A 21,531-nucleotide genomic window follows, 5' to 3' on the forward strand; every position below is an offset into this window, starting at 1 on the left:
AGCACCCTGCACTTGTAACTCCCTCCTCTCTCGCAGTACGCACTCCATGGTTAACTGCATTTCAACATCACCCATCTTGTGACAATACTAAGCTGACCTAATTTATCAGATCCATTTTATAATGTCATTAGACATTATATCTCAAAATTTGTTTCAAAAAGTATTCAAAGTATTCAAAGGTTTTTATTAGTCACATTCACATACACCGAGGTGTAATGAAGTGAAATGCTTTTTGCCATTTTGCAGCACACAAAAAAAGAATACAGACATAACACCAATGACAGTCTTAAACACAAAGAACATCCCCCCACAATGGCTCCCACCATGAGGGAAGGCACAAAGTCCAGTCCCCAACCCCAGTTCACCCATAGTCGGGCATATTGAGGCCTCCACAGTTGCCTCTACGGAGGCCCGATGTTCCTGGCCGTTCTCGCCGGGTGGTGGTGCTCCGGCGTTGGGAGAGTCCTCACAGCAGCATGGGAACTCTGGAACGGCCGCCTCCGTACTGGAGGCCGCGGCTTCCGAAGCCGACAAGGCCGCGCCGGATGGAGCTCCACAACCGGCGATCTCGTCGCGAGATCCCAGGCTCCCGGTGTAAAGTTCGGCGCCGCCGCCCACAGCTGGCCGCTCCATAGTCCCGCAGCTCCGCGATGTTGTTCCTGGCGGTCTCAGCTCACCGGAGCTCCAGCGCGGCGACCCAGGCAAGGCATCGCCCACTCCGCAATAGCGCTCCAGCCCTGTGCCGCCGCCGAAGCCGAGGTTCTGGCGGTCCGCGACAGGAAACGCCGCTCCAGGCCTGCTGGTAGGCCACGAGGACGGGTCGAAGCTGCAGCCCGGAGAAAAGCTACCTCTCCGACCAGGTAGGGACCCTGAAAGGCAGTTTCCCCCTTCCCCCCCCCTCCACCCCCCACACAAAAAAGTCTAGACCTCCAAACAAAACACTTTAACTAACTAAAAATAAAACGGTGAAAAGACAGACAACTGCCAGTCCATTCTAACCAATATTAGTAATTTTTCATCCCCAGAGAGAGATGCTTGGATAACAAACCTGTGTAGCCTGCGTCCACTGGCATATGAGAGTTAGATATAGCTCTTAGGGCTAACAGAATCAAGCGATATGGGGAAAAAGCAGGAACAGGGTATTGATTCTAGATGATCAGCCATGATCATATTGAATAGCGGGTGCTAAGCACGAAGGACCGAAGTAGGTCTGCACTTACTTTCTATGTTTCTATGAATGCAACACAATTAATTAACAAGACCATTATATCATGGGTGGCACGGTGACGCTACTGTTAAAACCACTGACTCACAGCACCAGGGACTCAGGTTCAATCCTGGGTTTGGGTGCTGTCTGTGTGGAGTTTACACGTGCTCCCTGTGATCGCGTGGAAATCATCTGGGTGCTCCTGTTTCCTCGCACATCCCAAAGATGTGAGGGTTTGTGGGTTAATTGGTCTCTGTAAATTGCCCCAGATGTGTAGGGAGCGGATGCAAACATTGGTGTGAAGGGGTGATCGATGGTCGGCGTGGACTCTGTGGCTGAAGGCCCTGTTTCTGTGCTGTATCTTTCAATCAATCAATCAAAAACATGATGCCAGCATCTGCAGTCCCTGTGTCTGCCTTTTTTTATTAAACTTGCTACAACAATTATGAATTTCCTCCTCAATAACTAGAATTTGTACAAGGAAACAAAATGGGTACCATATGCCATATGTCAACCTCAGCTTGTTAATTGGACAACTGGGAAATACTCTCTGCGTTGTAACCCTCCCACATGATCATGGATTTTCTATATTGATTGATGACACTTTGGTTAGAACATGCCTTACTTCACCGAGCGCAGAACAGAATGTTTGTTCCTTTATTCATCATTTTGAGGGTTGTCATACCACACCCTCATGGCCTGTCTCCCCTTCACACTGGGAGTGAGAATAATGGCAACAATGGATTTTATTCACACGTTACTTTCATCTCCCAAGCATCCCTGATGCTGCAGTGGCTATAAGAATTTAAAGCAAAACCCAGAAAATGAATGGAATACTCAATAAATTAGGAAGCACCTGTGGAGAAAGAAACCAAGGTGTCCACAGATCTTCTGAAAGGTCATATATCCGAAACAGTTTTCCTTCACCAGAGCTTTGCATTGCTTTTGACGGACTAGAAGGGTCGAGATGGCCTGTTTCCGTGCTGTAATTGTTATATGGTTATATGGTTTGCTTACATTTTCACTTTTTGTTTTGTTTCAGTCTTCCAGCAACTACAGCATTTATCTTTTGTTCACTGGGTCTGTTCTCGCTGGAGTTTAGAAGGATGTGGCAACTTTGTTGAAACTTACCAAATAGTGAAAGGTGTGATTAGAGTGGATGTGGAGAGGACGTTTCCACCAGTGGGAGAATCTAGGACCTGAGGCAATAACCAATCCTCCCCCAGACATGCTGGAAGCAGGCATGCTCTTTGAGCAACGCGCTGCAACCCGGAGGGTGTATCGGGTAAACAACAACCCCTCCTGGGTAAGGACGCTGCAACCAGTGAATTGCGGAACACCCCAGCACAGTGACACCAAATGTCAACATATCATGTGATGAGAGCATTTACCACAGTGTATACACTAAATGTCTCACGACTTTGATGGGCACGTTCCGATTAAGGAGAACATATAACAACATCATTTTGTTACCATGTTGGTTAGTTATGCTCCAGCATGAGATTAAGATTGTCCCTGCCTAATCAAGATCAGGATACCAAGCACCGCCCCTTACCCGCTGTGATCTCCAACTCCATCCCATAACACAGGCTTAGTAGCATTGGGGGAATATGACTCCGTGCATGAGGCACGCAAATACTCGGAATGTGCACTTCCCGGAGTGTTTGAAATAGAAAATGAACGCATTCTCCATAAAATAGACTGCATTACTTTGTGTGCAGGCAACATTGCTATGCTACGGCAAAGAACTTAAATATATCATATGTGTAAGAAGGAACTGCAGATGCTGGTTTAAACCAAAGATAGACACAAAAAGCTGGAGTAACTCAACGGGACAGGCAGCCTCTGTAGAGAAGGAACACTTTAATTCCTTCTCTCCAGAGATGCTACCTATTTTGCTGAGTTGCTCCAGCTTTTTGTGTCTATCTTAGATATATCATACACTGAACAAACTTCTAAGAGGTGAGAGGAATGCTTCTTTCAAAATAAATCTATTTATGTAACGTTGAATGGTTATGATTTATAATCAACGTTTATCAAAAGCGATTAACACGTAGTGTGCAATCTGTTCCTCACAATTAGGTAATTTGTGATATGTTTCTGTCAGTACTGGGAGCCCTCACTTTGCTATTTATCGGTTAGCAGCAATAGCACATGCTTTAATCCATCAAATATAGAATAGAGAGGGAAATATTGTGTACTGTAGCAATAGATAGGATAAATGCACAGAGTCTTTTACCCAGAATAGGGGAATCAAGAACCAGAAGATATTAGTTTATGGTGAGGGGGGAAAGATTTAATAGGAACCTGAAGAGCATATTTCTTTGCACACAGAAGGTGGTAGATTTATGGAACGAGCTGCCAGAGGAGGTAGAAGAGGCAGATACTATATCACAATACTATATGGGCCAAAAGGCCTGTTTCCATGCTGTATGACTCTGGCTCTAAACAGTCACAATTCCTCCACAGCATATCTGCAATCGCTGGCACATGTTGTTCAACAATTACTTACTATTACCCAAATGTATCCAAAGGTTTTCCAAAGCCATCAGGTTAGTCAGGGTGGTAAGTAAGTAAGTAAGTAAGTAAGTAAGTGAGTAAGTAAGTAAGTAAGTAAGTAAGTGAGTGAGTGAGTGAGTGAGTGAGTGAGTGAGTGAGTGAGTGAGTGAGTGAGTGAGTGAGTGAGTGAGTGAGTAAGTAAGTAAGTGTAAAGAGCTTCAATAACGCACTGTTGTCTTTACTACATTTATTGGTAATACAAAAACAATACTGCACTAGCTGTACGTGGTCCGTCACAGGAGCTAGAGAGAGATCAAGGGGTGGGGAGGTTACATTTATACTTGTGATATAGGGAGTGGTTAGTAGTGGTGAGGTCACTATGTTAAAGGCACATGCACATGTCATCTACATCCTTCCCCTTGGAAACAAGCAATACAGTAGTGACAGGGCGACCACGTCTCATGCGCTACGAGCAGGTAGGCAAACAGTTAAACAAACAGAGGAGCAAACAGCTAAGCAAATTCACCATAGCGGACAGGCGGCTTAACCAGTCGGCCGGACCTGGTACGCAGCTCGCCATCTCCTCCCTCTGCAGGAAGAGCAGGAGCCGGAGCGGTGGACGGAACCGGGGAACCTGGAGGATAAAGAGCCGGCGGAGGCAGAGGAGGGGACGTAGGGGTAGCATCGGGTGGACGGGCAGGCGAGCCAGGGCAAGCAGGCGGCGAGTGAGGCTGAAAGAGCTGGGAAGGCAGGGACCGAGGCATGCGCGGGGCGGCAGGCAGCGTGGCGGACAGGGGAGGGGAGAAAGGGACGGCAGGCGGCGGTGGAGGCTCGTTGACAAGCCGCAGATGTTGGCGGGTCCGCCGGTAAATGGTGCCGTCGTGGTCGACCAGGTAGGACCGTGGCGAGCCAGCTTCACCGACAGCGGTGGCAAGCTTTGAGGGACCGGAGGGGGACTGCATCCGGACGACTTGGCCAGGGAACAGACGCGGAAGGGGGCGGCAGGACTGGTCGTGGGAGCGCTTCTGAACTTCGTGCTTGTGTGCAATGCGCTCCTGGACAGCAGCTGGCTGGAGCGCAGATGGCACGAGGGACCGCTGGGTCACAGGGAGTGGAGGTCTCGTAGTGCGAGACATCAGCCGCTGAGCTGGCGAGCCCAGTGCAGTGTCGCGGGAGATGTTACGGAGATTGAGGAGGGCTAAGTAAAAATCAGATTCGGACAGTCTGCAATGTTCCAGCAAGTCCTTGGCACTGCGGACAGCGCGCTCCACCAGGCCGTTACTCTGCGGGTACTCTGGACTGCTGGTGTAATGACGGAAGTTCCAGCTGGCAGCGAAACCCCGGAACTCGGCACTGGTGAACTGGCTGCCGTTGTCAGATTGGAGGGTCGCCGGGGAGCCGAAGGTTGCGAAGTGGCGGCGCAGCTTCCCAATGACGGCCGAAGAGGAGAGGGAGTGCAGCTGGTCGACTTCGAACCAGCTGGAATAAGAGTCAACGAGGACCAGGAAGTGCTTGCCACGCCACTCGAAAATGTCGGTGGCGAGGGCCATCCAGGGCAGTTCAGGGGCAGGCTGTTGCAGAAGTGGCTGGCGTTGCGGACGGGGAGCGAGGCTGTTGCAGGTAGCGCAGGCGGAGACCCTGTCCCGGATGTCTTGGGCCATGCCGGGCCAGTAGAATTGACTCTGGGCGTGTGACAGAGTGGCTTCGGCCCCAGGATGACCGCGGTGGGCGGACTGGAAATAGTGGGCGTGCAGCACAGCGGGCACAACCACCTTGTGTCCCTTCACCACCACGCCGTCGTGCAGGACAAGCTCGTCACGGACCAGGGAGTAGGGTACGGCACCGGCTGGCAAGGATGAACGACGGTCTGGCCAGCCCTGCCGGATGACATCGGCAAGCTGCTGCAGGGCAGGATCCAGGGCAGTGTGCTGGACCAGGGACTGCATCTGCTGTGAAGGCACAATGTTAATGTTAAGCACCATCAGGTCGGACGACTCGTACAGGTGTTGGGCAGTGGACAGCAGCGGTGCGCTGGGACAGCGTATCGGCCACAAACATGTCCTTGCCCTTGCGGTACACAATTTGAAAGGTGAAACGTTGGAGCTGCAGCATCATACGCTGCAGGCGGGATGAGGCGGCGTGTATCGGCTTATTCAGGATGGTGACCACGGCTGGTGGTCGGTCTCAATAACGAAGTTGTTACCTAGGATGTAATCCTTGAACTTCGAGCAGGCAAACACCACGGCAAGGAGCTCCTTCTCGATCTGAGCGTAACGCTGCTCAGCAGGGGTCATGGTGCGGGAAGCGTAGGAGACAGGTAGCTGCAGCTTGTCGTAGAGCTGCAGGCAGGCGGCACCGAGGCCGAACTTCGAGGCATCGCATGTGAGGACGATGGGGCGCTTCAGGTCGAAAAATTTGAGAGTGGGGGCGCGTACCAACTGGGACTTCAGGGCTTCGAAAGCCGACTGATGGTGCGGGAACCAAACCCAGGCGGCGTCCTTCTTGGTCAGTTCCCTCAAAGGCGCACTCAGCTCGCTGAGGTCGGGGATGAACTTCCCCAGGTAGTTGACCATGCCCAGGAAATGCTGCAGGCTGGGCACGTCGGTGGGCGAGGACATACTGGAGACGGCAGCCGTTTTTTGCGGGTCAGGCTTCAGACCCGAGGCAGTGAAAACATGACCCACGTACGTGACCTCCGGGACGCGGAAACGGCACTTCTTGGGGTTGAGCTTGAGGTTTATATCACGGGCCCGGTCCAGGACTTGACGGAGGTGGAGGTCATGCTCGGCTACGTACTTCCCGTAGACCAGGATGTCGTCCACGATGATGGCACACGGCAGACCGGCAAACAGCTGCTCCATGGTCCGCTGGAATACCTCGCTGGCGGAGTTGATCCTGAATGGCATGCGGAGGAAGCGGAACCGTCCGAAAGGCGTGCTGAAGGTAGTCAGGTAGGAGGATCGCTCGTCCAGCGGTATCTGCCAGAACGAGCTTTTGGCATCGAGGACCGAAAAGACAGTGGCCGGACCGACCTGTGCAGCGACGTCCTCTACAGTTCGCATAGGGTAGTGCGGGCGTTTGATCGCCAGGTTCAGGTCCTTGGGGTTGATGCAAATGCGAATTTCACTTTTGTCCTTTTTCGCGGCAACGACCATGGTGGAGACCCACTGGGTGGGATCGCTCACCTCTTTGAGGATGCCCAAGGTGACCATGTCATGCAGCGTCGATTCCACCTTGTCCTTCATGGCGAAGGAGACGCGGTGCGGCGGGCGGATCACAGGTTCGACATCGGGGTCGACAGCAATTTTGTAACAGCTGGGCAGCTTGCCCTGCTTATCGTCGAAACGGTCGGGGTATTCGCGCAGGGGGTCCATGAGGGTCCGCACCTGGCGGATATCACGGTGGAAGGAGACCAGGTCGAGGTCTTGACACGCCTGGGCACCCAGCAAGGTAACGTTGTCAGAGTCTAGCAGGTAGAAAGTGAGGGGCCGAGAGGCATGCAGGATTTTGCAGTGCAGGGTTGCCTTTCCCACGGGAACGAGCACTCCTCCCCCGTAGGCATGTAGGCGGGAGTTGTCAACAGTCACTTTTTCATCGGTTCTAATCTTTTTGAAAAGGCTTATTGACATTACATTTGTTACTGCCCCCGTGTCTAGTTTCGCGGAGAAGGTCGAACCATTAACAGTAACTCTAACCGAAGGGTCCGCTATCAGGGCATGTGCATCTAAGAGTGCAAAAATGCTGGCCTCCCCCTGTGAGGAACTGGTATCAGACAAAGGGAGTTCGTCAGGCTGGTGCTGGGAACCAAACTCGCTATCAGCTGTTTAACATTCTCCGTGGAGCAGGTACTGGCTTCCCCTTGGAGCGGCAAGCTGCAGAGAAATGGTTTAACTTCCTGCAAAAATTACATGTTTTTCCCAAAGCTGGGCACACATTGAACTGGTGGGAAGAAAAATTGCAGTTGGGGCAACGCCGTGGGCTGCCGACCCCGGGGGCAGGGGAAACCTGTTGCCGTGGCGGGCCAGTGTACCGCCGGCGGGCAGCAGCACTGGCAAAGTTAATGTCATGACCGGCAGGCGACGTTGCCGAGGCGACGTTGCCGAGGCGACAGCCTCAGCCAAGCGGGAGGCGTGCAGAGCCTCGTCCAAAGACAGGTCGGGCTTCCGCAGAAGTTCAGCCCTAAGCTTGTAATCTAGAACGCCATATACTAGGATGTCCCGGGTCACCTGGTCGGGTGTGAGAGCGTCCAGGCGACAACGTCTGGCCATGTGTCGCAACGCGGCGATGTAGTTGTCAATGGATTCGTCAATGATCTGACGCCGATTGAACAATTTGAAGCGCTCTAAAATACAGTTAGTGGGGATGTCGCACATCGCGGTGAACTTAGCCATAAGACATACCGGGTCTCGTGCATCTTCACCTGCACCATATACAAACGACTAGGATCATTCCAGGGCAACGGGGCCGGCTAGGTTGAGGAGCAAGGAAGCCCGCATCTCAGCGGTGGCTGCAGGATGGGCAATCGTCACGTAGTGCTGAAAGTCGCGTCTAAAGACATCCCACCGGTGGGCAATGTCCGAGTCGAAGACAAGCGCATCGGGTTTGCGGCACGAGGTAGCCATGGCGCGAGAGATAGAAAAGGGATGGGTAACTGGGTCAAAAGTAAATAAAACCCGGAAAACAGGAGGCGCAGAGCCACGATTGTGACACCATGTAAAGAGTATCAATAACGCACTGTTGTCTTTACTACATTTATTGGTAATACACAAACAATACTGCACTAGCTGTACGTGGTCCGTCACAGGAGCTAGAGAGAGATCAAGGGGTGGGGAGGTTATATTTATACTTGTGATATAGGGAGTGGTTAGTAGTGGTGAGGTCACTATGTTAAAGGCACATGCACATGTCATCTACAGTCAGTAAGTAAGTAAGTAAGTAAGTAAGTAAGTAAGTAAGTAAGTAAGTAAGTAAGTAAGTAAGTAAGTAAGTAAGTAAGTAAGTAAGTAAGTAAGTAAGTAAGTAAGTAAGTAAGTAAGTAAGTAAGTAAGTAAGTAAGTAAGTAAGTAAGTTTGTTTATTGGCCAAGTATTCACATACAAGGAATTTGCGTTGGTGCTCCGCCCACATGACATACAGTGACAGTTACGAATGACTCAGAAAACACTAAACATTAATAATAATAAAATATTAATGATAAAACACCATTGATCAACCATGTGAACCAACAAAATACCAGATCAAAGGGAGGCTATAGAGTAGAGCAACTACTCGTGGATAAAAACAGTTTTTATGTCTGGCTGTGGCAGCTTTGACAATCCGGAGTCGCCTTCCAGAGGGAAATGATTCAAAGAGTTTGTGGCCAGGGTGAGAGGGGTCAGAGATGATCTTGCCCGCTCGCTTCCTGGCCCTTGCAGTGTACAGTTCATCAATGGAGGGAAGGTTGCAGCCAATAACCTTCTCTGCTGATCGGATGATTTGCTGCTGCCTCCAGGTGTCGTGTTTGGTGGCTGAGCCAAACCAGACCATGATGGAGAAGGTGAGAACAGACTCTACGATGGCCGTGTAGAATTGGATCATCATTGCCTGTGGCAGATTGTGCTTCTTCAGATGCTGTAGGAAGTACATCCTCTGTTGTGCCTTTTTGACTGTGGAGTCGATGGTAGCCCCCCACTTAAGGTCCTTGGAGATGATGGTTCCCAGGAACTTAAAAAACTCCACAGATGTGACTGTGGTGTTGTTGATGGTGAGTGGGGTGAGTGGAGGGGGGGCTCTCCTAAAATCTACATTTCCACTGTCTTAAGAGCATTGAGCTCTAGGTTGTTGCGATGGCACGAGGATGCCAGCTGTGACACTTCCTGTCTGTAGGCAGATTCCTTCCCATCCTGGATCAGTCCAATCAGGGTTGTGTCATCCACAAACATGAGAAGCTTGACAGAGGTGTCTGTAGAGGTGCAGTCGCTGGTGAAGAGAGAGTAGGCATGGACACAATGGCACAATTGGTATAGCTGCTACCTTACGGTACCAGAAACACTGGTATGATCCTGACCTCGAATGCTATCTGTATAAAGTTTACATGTTCTCCCTGTGATCGAGTCGATTTCCATTGAGCGCTCCGGTTTCCTCCCACATCCGTAAGAAGCAAGGCCCCTAGTGCATCGCAAGCGAATGAGTGGTCAATGATTGGTTTAGTATTACTCGGTGAGTCTAATTTAAATAAATTAAATTAATTTTTTTAACAAAGAATAATTGGAGAAATTGAGAAATGCAGAGTGCAAGGAGGTATTGGGACACAGGAAAGAGAAAGGGGGAAGGAGTGTGGTTAAAATAGGAGAATCACATGTTCATACTACTTAAGGGTTGTAAGCTACTTAAGTGGAGTACAGGGTAGGAAATACACATGGATATATCACAATTGCTATTATAGTTCCAGTACATCGTGTAATTTCTTTCTTGCCAACAATTTTGGCTCAATCTGAGTAGAATCACATTTGAAGAATATCTTATTGGTGTATTATGGTGACGTATGCTATAAATGCAACACTGGATTAAAACATAATGGATAAGTAATGGTTATTGCTTTCATCATGGCAATTCAAATGACAAAATTACATTGAAGTGTATTCTTGAATGCTGAGGTTAAGACCATGGAACAATAAAACAGGTTTGTCAATTGGTATATTTTTAAAGGTAACTAGTCCAAGTGGGACCCCCTGTCACATGGGAAGCCTGGTCACCCAACGCAACCCGTTCCCCAACGCAATATTCCACCACTCACCCATAGCCCCCACGGGAGGCCTGGTCCTACAATGCAATAAGTTCCCCAGCATAATGTTCCACCACTCACCCATAGCCGACAACTGTGCAGGAGCTGCTCATTTCACCTTATTCACCCTCCCTCATTTTTAAACTTAAAAAAAAATGCATTTGCACTTGCTAGCTAAGCAGAACTCAGTGTACTGTGACTTAAAAAAAGGCATTTGCACTTGCTAGGGCTAGCAGAACTCAGTGTACTTGGATAGCAACAATCCCATTGTGACATCACAGCTGTAAGCACAGGGAAAAGCAGTTATTTTGTTCCAGGTTTCTGCACATTTGTGAACATTTTCATAAATAACTCGAGAAATAATGCATGACATTTTCAGATAAGGCGATTTTTGACCACGGCATAAATCTCGACCGGAATATGTAAAAACTTTAATGTTAGAGCATTGTTTTATTGAGCAATATGATTACACACACACACACACACACACACACACACACACACACACACACACACACACACACACACACACACACACACACACACACACACACACACACACACACACACACACACACACACACACACACAAGATCAGAGTTTTATAAGTATACTAGACCAAGGGAGACCCGTTGGGTCCCGTCCCCTCAACACACAGTTGCGGGGGTGGGGGGGGGGGGGGGGGCGGGTGCCTGCGGCATCACACACACACTAACCACCCCCCTTGATTTCATATTAATATTATTCATTGGCTCCTTTTATGCCATCCCCGCCCTATCCACTGACATAGCCCCCACCTTGCAGGTGCTTCTAGAGAGGGAGGGGGGGGGGGCGTAGAGAGAGAGGGAAGAGCGAGGGGTGCAGAGACAGGGGGCAGAGAGGGGGGGCAGAGACAGGGGGCAGAGAGGGGAGGCAGAGAAAGAGAGAGGGAGAGGCAGGGAGTGGTAGGGGGTAGAGGGGGTGGAGCATGGGCATGGATGGGGGAGGGACGAAGAGGAGGTGGGAGAGGAGAGGGGGAGAGGAGGGGGGATAGGGGGAGGAGAGGGGGAGAGGGAGGGTCAGTTGGGGGAGGAGAGGGGTAGAGGGAGAGGGGAAGGAGAGGTGGAGGAGAGAGGGGGGGAGGAGTGGGGAGGAGAGGGGAGGGAGGTGAAGAGGGGGAGGAGTGGAGATGGGGAGAGAGGGGGTAGGGAGGGTGGAGGGGGAGGGGGAGGGGGAGGGGGGAGAGGGGTAGGGGGACTGGTTGGAGGGAGGGGAGGAGGGAGAAAGGGGGCAAGGAGGGGCAAGAGGGGGGAGAGAGTGGGGCGAGGGTGAGGGAGAGAGATGGGGAGAGGGGGAGAAAGGAAGAAGGGGGAGTGGAAGCATGGGTAGGGGAAGGCGGGGGAGGGGGGAGAGGGGGTGGAGGGGATAGAGGGGGAGGGGGGAAGGAGGGGGAGAGCGTGAATGGGGGGAGAGAGAGAGGGGGAGGGGGCAAGAGTGGAGTGGAGAAAGAGAGGAAGAGGGCAGACTTGAACTCGGCGAGCAGGCGGCACGAACACTGGCTGGACAGGGCAGCTCTCAGGAACTCGTGCGACCTCTGAAGCACTCGGAAGCCCAACCAAATTACTGCGTGTTGAGCGGCTCCAATCCAGAGCATGGGGAGGGCAGCTGAGCTGCGGGAAGGGCAGGGCAGGGCAGGGCAGGGCGTGGCAGGGCGGGGCGGGGCGGGGCAGGGCAGGGCAGGGCGTGGCAGGGCGGGGCGGGGCAGGGCAGCAGGCGAGTCGGGGGGGTGGGGGGTAGTGGTGACGTAACTCACAGCTCCTGGAAAACAGTGCCCAGAAGGCTGCGCATTGTGAACTGTGCAGCAGACCGCGAGGAGCAGAGCCATTGTGATGTCATCAGATCATTAATTTTAAAAAGGATTTCAGATTTGTGAACAACTTTAATAAATAACTCAAGAAATAATGAATCAAATTTTCAGATAAGACGATTTTTGTCATGGTGTAAATCTCTATCGGAATATGTAAATATTTCACCGTTAACGCATCGTGTTTTGGAGGAGATGTGAATCACAGAGAAATTCACATACACAAATAAATAAATCCACATCCAAGATCAGAGTTTTATAATTATAGAGATAGATAGATAGATAGATAGTAATACCTTCTGTAACTGAAATCTTAAGAAATGGTTGAAGCTGACATTTCAAGGAATATCATTGTAATATGCACATTTTGCATGAATCTTTTTGCGAATATACTACCATGCAAATTGAGGGTTAACTTTTAATGAGTTACATGGAACTAAGACTTAAAGATAGGGATTATTTTAGTTTTTCTAGTTGGGCAGAAAACATCAGATCAATTGCATTATTTTGAGGAAACCTTTTAGTAAAATGAGACTTTGAGCTTTATATTTACACTTCATTGCTAAGATGACAGTCTAAAGACGATTCTCAACCCGAAACATCACACATTCCCTCTATCCAGAGATTCTGCGTATCCCGCGAGATGCTTCAGCATTTTGGGTCTAGCTTCTGTGTAAACCAGCATCTGCAGTTCCTTCCTACACATTTATAGTTACTCTTGTTCCACTCACATTTCAATATGTTGAAGGAGGCTGGAGAGGAACAGAACTGCTGTTCAGTATGGACCTTATGGACAAAATTTAAGTCTATGACATTGTTCTTTATTACAAAAGAAGCACAGCTCCTAAGCTCCTAAATTTCCCAAATCCAAGTAAACGGCTTACAGTACAAAAACATTACTTTAACAGGATATGAAGAATCAACTCAGAATTAATATTTCCTTGGAAATGTTTAAAATGTAGTGATTCTCATCTCCCTAAACCATATACATTAGTTCATGTTTTGATCTAGTATTTATTGAAATTAGCATGAAGCTTATTCTTTTTCCAAACCCTATCCCAGTTATGAATCGATAAATCTGTCTCCATATTCCAGGCAGCCAGACCTCAGGCTCCATTTTGTAATTTGGGAAGGCACACTCCTTTTAACATAACTTGTGGTGCAGAAATAAATTTCAAACTACATTTACAGCGTAAACCATTTCTAGGAACATAGAAAGTACAGAAGGAGGATGGCATTCAGCCTTCTTTGCCTGATCCACCATTCAATAGATCTCGGCTGATCTTTTACTGAAGTGCCACTTTCCTGCACTACACCCATATCCATTGATTTCCTTAGAAATATATCCACAAATTCACTACCCTCTCAGTAAAGGTATTTATTTTGATTTCAGTCCTGAAAAGCTGACCCTTTATTTTGAGGCTGTGGCCACTGGTTCTCTACTGGTGGTGGAAGCAGGCACATTTAAGATGAGCATTTAAATCACCAAAGCATGGAACACTACTGACCATGTGTTGATAAATGGGATTATTATAGATGAGTACTTGATGGTAAGCATGGACATGGTGGACCTGTTACTGTCTGACTCTTTGATTCTTGGGCAGACCTATACCCACCAATACTGTATTCCATTGGTATAGTGACAGACTGTATATGTAACTACCTGTATTATATTTCAATGCTACACATAGAAGGATCTGCATCCACCAGCACTGTATTTCATTTTTTTTATAGTGACATATCTGAGCCAACCATTACTGTACCCCAATACCATACAATAACAGTACCCCACCACCATACAGAGCCGTGTTTACCTGTACAGTACTCCAATACCATAAAATAACAGAGTTTGGCTTACCTGACAGTACCCCATTGTTATACAGTGACAGAGCTCGGCTTACCTGTACAGTACCCCACTGATATACAATGACAGATCCACACCCACCAATGCTTTCCTCTAGTGTTGCATGGTAGCAGACATGCATGCAGCAGTATTATACAGTGACAGTCAGAAGTTTGCTTTTTACACAGTGAGTACTGCATTATACAGATTAAAAACACATTTTTATGCTTTTGTCACCAAGGCAACCTGCTCAATGTTAAATAGCATTTCTCAAACCACACGCTATTATGCCGAGCAAGCTTTGTTTGACAGTTGTTCATGCAACTGCAACAATTCCCATTGAAGCATACCATTTTGTTTGTATCTATCTGTACGGAGCATACATCCTAGAACAGGCTCAATGTTGTCTGCTTGATAAGTCACCTCCATTCTTTTAAGTGCAGCAGTCCCATGGATGAGCTGCATAAATTCAGCTGCCATCATCAATCAGGGGAATATGCTTGTTCAGCAGTATTTTTAGATCTACAGCCAAGAAGAACTGATGAAGTCATAATTGCATTAAGGAGCTGAATGCTATATAAGCTTGGCAGTCAGGTAGGTCAGAAGAGAGAAGTCTGAAGTACCCATAGGCCAGGGTTTTTGGCGCTTAAGTTAGATCACAACCACCAAGAATAAGTGCCACTGACCTTAGCAATCTTTCAACTCAATGTTTCCTTAATAAATCTGAAAAAGATAAAATGGCATGCTACCATGAACACATCTACAATGTCCAGCATTTAAACTAGAAGGTAAGTATAGGTGTCATTCAGAAGGTTAATTTGTCGATTTAACTCAGTAAAAGCATAACTTGCTTAAATTACTATGTATTAACTGTCTTTATCTCCAGGAGACAAGGACACTACCCCTGATGTTCTTCCTAATTCTATCAGCAGAATATGTCTGATCTCATCAGAAACTATTAATCCCAACAATTTTTGTGAGAAGATGTTCTTGGTCTCAGTACTCAAATGCAAACAATAATCATCATGTTCAGGGTAAATAGAAATCTTGGTACTCAACGTATAGTAGAGTTCAGGGTAGTGTTAAGGGCTTGTCCAACTTTCACGACCTAATTCACGACCTTTTTTACTCGTGGACATTTTTTATCAGGCTAGAAAGACGCCCCAACCTACTTGATGCCACGAGTACCTACGACAAGCATCACGGCCTACCTACGACCTCCTACGACCTCGTGATGACCATGCTGCGAGTATGAGTCAAGGGCAAAATCAGCAGAGGTCGTGAATTAGGTGGTGAAAGTGGGACAGGGCCTTTAGGCACTGGCATCGCTGGGTTTTGGCTCAGTGTATGACCATTTTGACACATTCCTGCCAAAATCGTGGGTCTGAAGAAGGGTCAAGATGCTGTCTACCACGCTGAGTTACCAGCTTTTTGTGTCTATCTTCGGTTTAAACCTGCATCTGCAGTTCCTTCCCACGCAAAAGGAATACAAAAGGTCAGTATTTGCTTTCATTAACACTTAATAAGGCCCAACGCAAGTCTGAGGAACTACATCTCATCTTCCATCTGGGCATATTCCATCTGCAGTATTTTGAACTCAGTAATAAAATCTCCAAATTTATACAGTATGATCACATTTTGTTTCTCTTTCTCTCTGTATCAGTACAGGCCACTTCTGTCTGTCATTCATCCATGAATTTGAATTTGGCTCTTTATTTTTCCTCTCCATTAGAATTGCCATTCGTAGCATTCCACTACTGCTCTTCCACAGCAACACATAATCCAGAGAAATAAAAAACATTATCTGATTCTAACTACTGCGTTAATTCATTTGGTCTCAACCTAGAATTATGAATACCTCCCCCCCCCCCCACCCACCCCACAAAAAAAAACAATAACTGCTACTGAAAACTTTTTCCCTCTTTTCCTATTCTGATAATGTCGCAGACCTGAGACCTTAACGCTGTTTCTTTTCTGCCACCTGCCGAGATTTTACTTTAATTTTCCATTGTCTCTATAATGAATCAGGATTGATTCTTAACTATGCTTTGAAATGAAAAGGAGCCATGGCATTGTAACAAACCACCACATAGTCAAAGAGTGATACCGCATTGAAACAGGCTCTTCAGCCCACGATGCCCATGCCAACCATGAACCATCAGGAGCTCACGATATTGCTAATACATGTAAATGGTCTAGCAGCTGTAACAGCACTGATTTGTGTCGTTTCTCTTAACTTAAGTAGTTTAAAATGGCTCTATCCAATCTTGACCTGTTCTGCTGCTAGCAAAATGTCACCACACTCAGGCACAATTTAAAAAAACGTGAGCTTGTTGTCACGGTGCATTCAACTCTGCTTCTCCATCTGTCTCGCAATTTTCTGACTGCGGTAATTGCTTTCGGCAATTGTGAACATTGAAAAAAAAAAATTTTAGGCATGAGAAGAGGCCGTGGCGATTAAAGGGGGGGGGGGGGTGAAAAGTGGAAGATTTTGGCAAGTTTTGTGTGTTTGTAATTTAATTTTGTCTGAACCTTTGATTCTTATTTCCATTGTGATGGTTTGTTAGTATTTTTTTCCCCATAAAGGTATTGTAGGTCCGCATTCTGGCTATTTATGCTCATCTGACAAGTCTTGTCTGTGAGATCATGGTCACTGAAGATGGAATACTTTCTTCCTCCTGCAAGCAATTATTGATAATTTTCTGCCGGATCTCATTTACTGCCAACAGTCATTCAGTCTCTTCCCTCCTCTAAGATTCCTTGTCATCATAAGCAGATTGATGGGCTCCATCAGATTTCAGCTCTTTTTTTCACCTTGCTGTAATGTCCATTGCATGCTTAATTCTAAAATATATTTATTGTGCATCATGTCATTAATCTTGATAATCTATACTTAAAGGCACCCCTTAGCCCATCCAAATATTGGCAACAGGTTTTTTACAATGGCATGAATTTGTCCACAAATTGTTTCACTAAATACATTGTTGTTCCTAGTTCCCAGAAGACAGACTATGTCATTAGCTATGGTTGGCTCTTGATTCGAGGAAACCAACCCAAAACATTGCTTTGACTGAACAATGCAAATACAATTTACTGTTGGAGAACAGAAGGATCCTGAGAACTCATGGAGCAAATGTAGCCATTAGAAATAACAACATGGATTTGCAGCCAGAACAAGATGGCTTGCATCAATCAGAAGAGGCACTGATAACATGCAAACATTTTCTGCATATAAAATTCAACGTTAGGGATTGTGCAGTTCAGCTCTGTAATGGCCTCATGGGTAACATAATTTATAGGTTTCCCTATGTTCAATAACATTTAAGGATTTACCACCTCTACTTTTGTGGGTTTACGAGAAAATCTATGAAATCTGGATGCTTTTCAAACAAACCATTCATTCAATTGTTCATTTTGGGAATTCTATGCAATTTTATCTTCTGTAAGTCAAAGGTAGCTGGAAACACATTGCAGAATTAAAAAATGTGAGTATTTTTTAATCTTTACGGTTCAGTGTGATGGTAGAAAAAGAGGTTCCAGATTTCGGTGTCAACCATTTCAGTGAATTCACAATAATCCTGGAGGAAAAGCAGTCTTACATCAATATAGAACTATCATGGTTTGCAGGCACTGGTATCTTAATTGTTATTTATTTATGTATCGTATAGACTGTGTGTATGCAACCATTATGCCTTCATTTAAAAAAAACCGCAAGAACACCACTTCACTGTTTGAGGCTGTTCGCCATCTAATAAGGTCAAGACTAATTTACATTGTAACCCTACCAGCTGCCTTGCCTCCTTTTCATTTAATCCAATAATCTAGCAAAAAACTTCCAGCATCCGATTTAAAATTGTAAATTGTTAATTGACCGAGGATCTATGCTTTTTAATTGATTGGTTGATTGAAAGATGCAGCATGGAAACAGGACCATTGGCCCATTGACTCCACACTAAAGTGTTGAACACTAGTTTAAAGTTAACCCGCTTTCACCTACTCCCTTTTTGTGCTGCAGAGTACCACCCTTCTGCTAGTATTTGTGCAAAAAAGTGATTGCCAACTTCCCAAGAATTATACCCATCATCTTACTTAACTATTTAAATGTGGAAAATTACTAGATTTAATATCTTATAGATTTGTCTGATTGGATCTTAAGGCATAAGAAATTGGAACAGAATTATGCCATCAGGCCCATCAAGTCTGCTCCACCATTCAATCATGGCTGATCTATTTTTTTCCTTCTCAACTCCATTCTCCTGCCTTCTCCCCATTACCTTTGACTCCCTTTCTAATCTAACACCTATCAATATACGCTTTAAAAATAGCCAATGACTTAGCCTCCTTTGCCATTGTGGCAATTAATTACACAGCTTCATCACCCTCTTGATAAATAAATACCTCGTCATCTCCATTGTAAAGGTACATCCTTATATTCTGAGGCCGTGGCCTCTGGTCCTAGACTTCCCCACTCTTGAAAACATCCTCTCCACATCCATTCTATCTTGGCCTTTCATTATTCAGTGGGTTTCAGTGAGATCCCCCCTTATCCTTCTAAACTCCAGCAAGTACAGGCTTAGAACCATCACCATCAAATGCCCCTCATACATTAGCCCAACCATCCCGGGAATCAATCTCATGAACTTTCTCTGAACCTTCTACGATGCCAGTACATTCTTCTGCAGGTATGGGGGCCAAAACTACTTACAATATTCCAAATGTGGCATGACCAGCGCCTTATAAAGCCTCAGCATTACATCCTCAATTTTATATTCTAGTCCTCTCTAAACGAATGCTGGCATTGCATTTGCCTTTCATTATGGCTTCCCAGCTCTGAAACATCATTATTGTCATAGCTCAGGCATTATTGAACTGTGTTTTTTTTACTGTCAGGAACTTTGTCATAAAAGGAGGAAAGTCATGAAGACAGCGCCAAAACCTTCAGTTGCACATAATAGATAGGCGGCCATGTAACCAAATTGGGGTAAGAAAGGTGAACATTTTTAGTGACAGGGGCTTAGAGGAGGGCATTTCTACCTACCTTAGAGGAGGGCATTTCTACCTATTATTTTTTCACCAACTCTTGAATGTCTAAAGCCAGACAGTATTCTTCAGGAAAGTCCAATCATTGCTTTAGTCTAGATTTTCAGCAAAGTGTTTTCGCTTTTAATCTTCACAATGGGAGAAATTTATCATTCAGACTTTGACGGATAGAAAGTAATTACTTTTCATTGGCTTCAGAAGTCTGGGTGGTGAGGGATAAATGGAAAATAGGGAAGACAGCATTGGAGTATACATTGTCTTTCAATTTATCATCTGCCTCTCTCCATAAGATATATGTTATTGATTTCCTATGGCATCATTCACAAGGAAAACATGGTTTTTTCTCATTCTTTCTGACAGTTCCTTAGACTTTTTTTCTACCCTGTCCTTCATAGCTCTCATACACCTTCGTGACATCCTTTGTTTGTCCCCTACTTTCTTTCCTATTTCCTCTCATTCTGTACATAGATTACTTACTTGCCGCACTTCTTTCTTCTTCCTTTGTCTCAATCATCAAATCTAAGTCATCTTTACATTTTCATCAATGTTCTTAACCTGTAATTCTTAGTTTTTCCTCAAATAAATACAAGCAAAGTAGCTAGCATGTACCAGGATGGGGAATGGTTCTAGTTCTAGTGTGATTCTAGTAATAATAATAATAATAATAATAATAATAATAATAATAATAATAATAATAATAATAATAATAATAATAATAATAATAATAATAATAATAATAATAATAGCGAATTAGACAAGGGCATTAAATGTGACATCTCCAAGTTTGTGGATGACAAAAAGCTGAGTGAGCTGCGATGAGATGGTATGAGGCTGCAGGGTGACTTGGACAGGTTGGGTGAGTGGGCAGATGCATGGCAGATGCAGTATAATGTGGATAAATGTGAGGTTATCCACTTTGGTGGCAAGAACAGGAAGGCAGATTATTAACTGAATGGTGTCAGATTAGGAAAAGGGGAGGTGCAACGAGACCTGGGTGTGCTTGTACATCAGTCACTGAAAGTAAGCATGCAGGTACTGCAGGCAGTGAAGAAAGCTAATGGTATGTTGGCCTTCATTGTGAGAGGATTTGAGCTTAGGAGCAAGGAGGTCCTGCTGCAGTTGTACAGGGCCCTGGTGAGATTGCACCTGGAGTATTGTGTGCAATTTTGGTCCCCTAATTTGAGGAAGGACATTATTGCTACTGAGGGAGTGCAGCATACTTTCACCAGATTAGTTTCTGGGATGGTGGGGCTGACATATGATGAAATAATGGGTCGACTGGGCTTGTATTCACTGGAATTTAGAAGGATGAGAGGCTATCTTATAGAAACATGTAAAATTCTTAAAGGATTGGACAGGCTGGATGCAGGATAAAAAATGTTCCCGATGTTGGGGGAGTCCAGAACCAGTGGTCACAGTTTAAGAATAAGGGGTAGGCCATTTAGTACAGAGATGAGGAGATGTTTCATCATCCAGAGAGTTGTGAATCTGTGGAATTTTCTACCACACAAGGCAGTGGAGGCCAATTCACTGGATGTTTTCAAGAGAGTGTTACATTTAGCTCTTAGGGCTAAAGGAATCAAGGGATCTGGGGAAAAAGCTGGAAGGGGGACTGATTTTAGATGATCAGCCATGATCATATTGAATGGCAGTGCTGGCTCGAAGGGCCAAATGGCCTACTCCTGCACCTATTTTTCTGTGTTTCTATGTTTCTATGTTTCTAGTATAACAATAGCTTTGATAAAGAGACACAAGGAATTGCAGATGCTGGAATCTGCTGAATCAGTCTGAAGAAAGGTCCTGATCCATTTCCTCCACAGATGCTCTCTGACCAGCTGGGTTCCTCAAGCACTTTGTGTTTTGCTCTAACTTTAATAAGAGGTAGAAAACAGATGTTGGTGAGAAGAATTTGATTTCTTCAATTGAAGTGTAGAATAAGATTAGAATAGCATTTGAGGTAAGTGAGTAATGGGCTTGTCCCACTTAGGTGATTTTTCAGCGGACTGCCAGCAATTGTCAAGTTGCCGGCAGTCGCCTGAAAAACCAGGAACTGGAACGGCGACTGTCAGAGTGGAACACACTCACACACAAACACATCGCAAAGGCGGGGGCCAGGGCAAGCAGGGGGAGCGCTGTCTGAAATTCACCCGGTGCAAAGTCAAGGTGATACAGACACACACAGGAAGGTTGGCGCTGTAATTAAGACAGCTAAAGCACAGTGCATGGTAAGTCCTTTAAAAGAGGTGGGGGGGGAAAGGGGGGATAAGGAGTGGAGACAACTTTTAAGAAGCCAGAGATACACAGCTGTGAAGTTCGGCGGACATTTAATATTACCAG

Source organism: Amblyraja radiata, chromosome 1 (assembly GCF_010909765.2).
Source record: "Amblyraja radiata isolate CabotCenter1 chromosome 1, sAmbRad1.1.pri, whole genome shotgun sequence".
NCBI classification, from domain to species: domain Eukaryota; kingdom Metazoa; phylum Chordata; class Chondrichthyes; order Rajiformes; family Rajidae; genus Amblyraja; species Amblyraja radiata.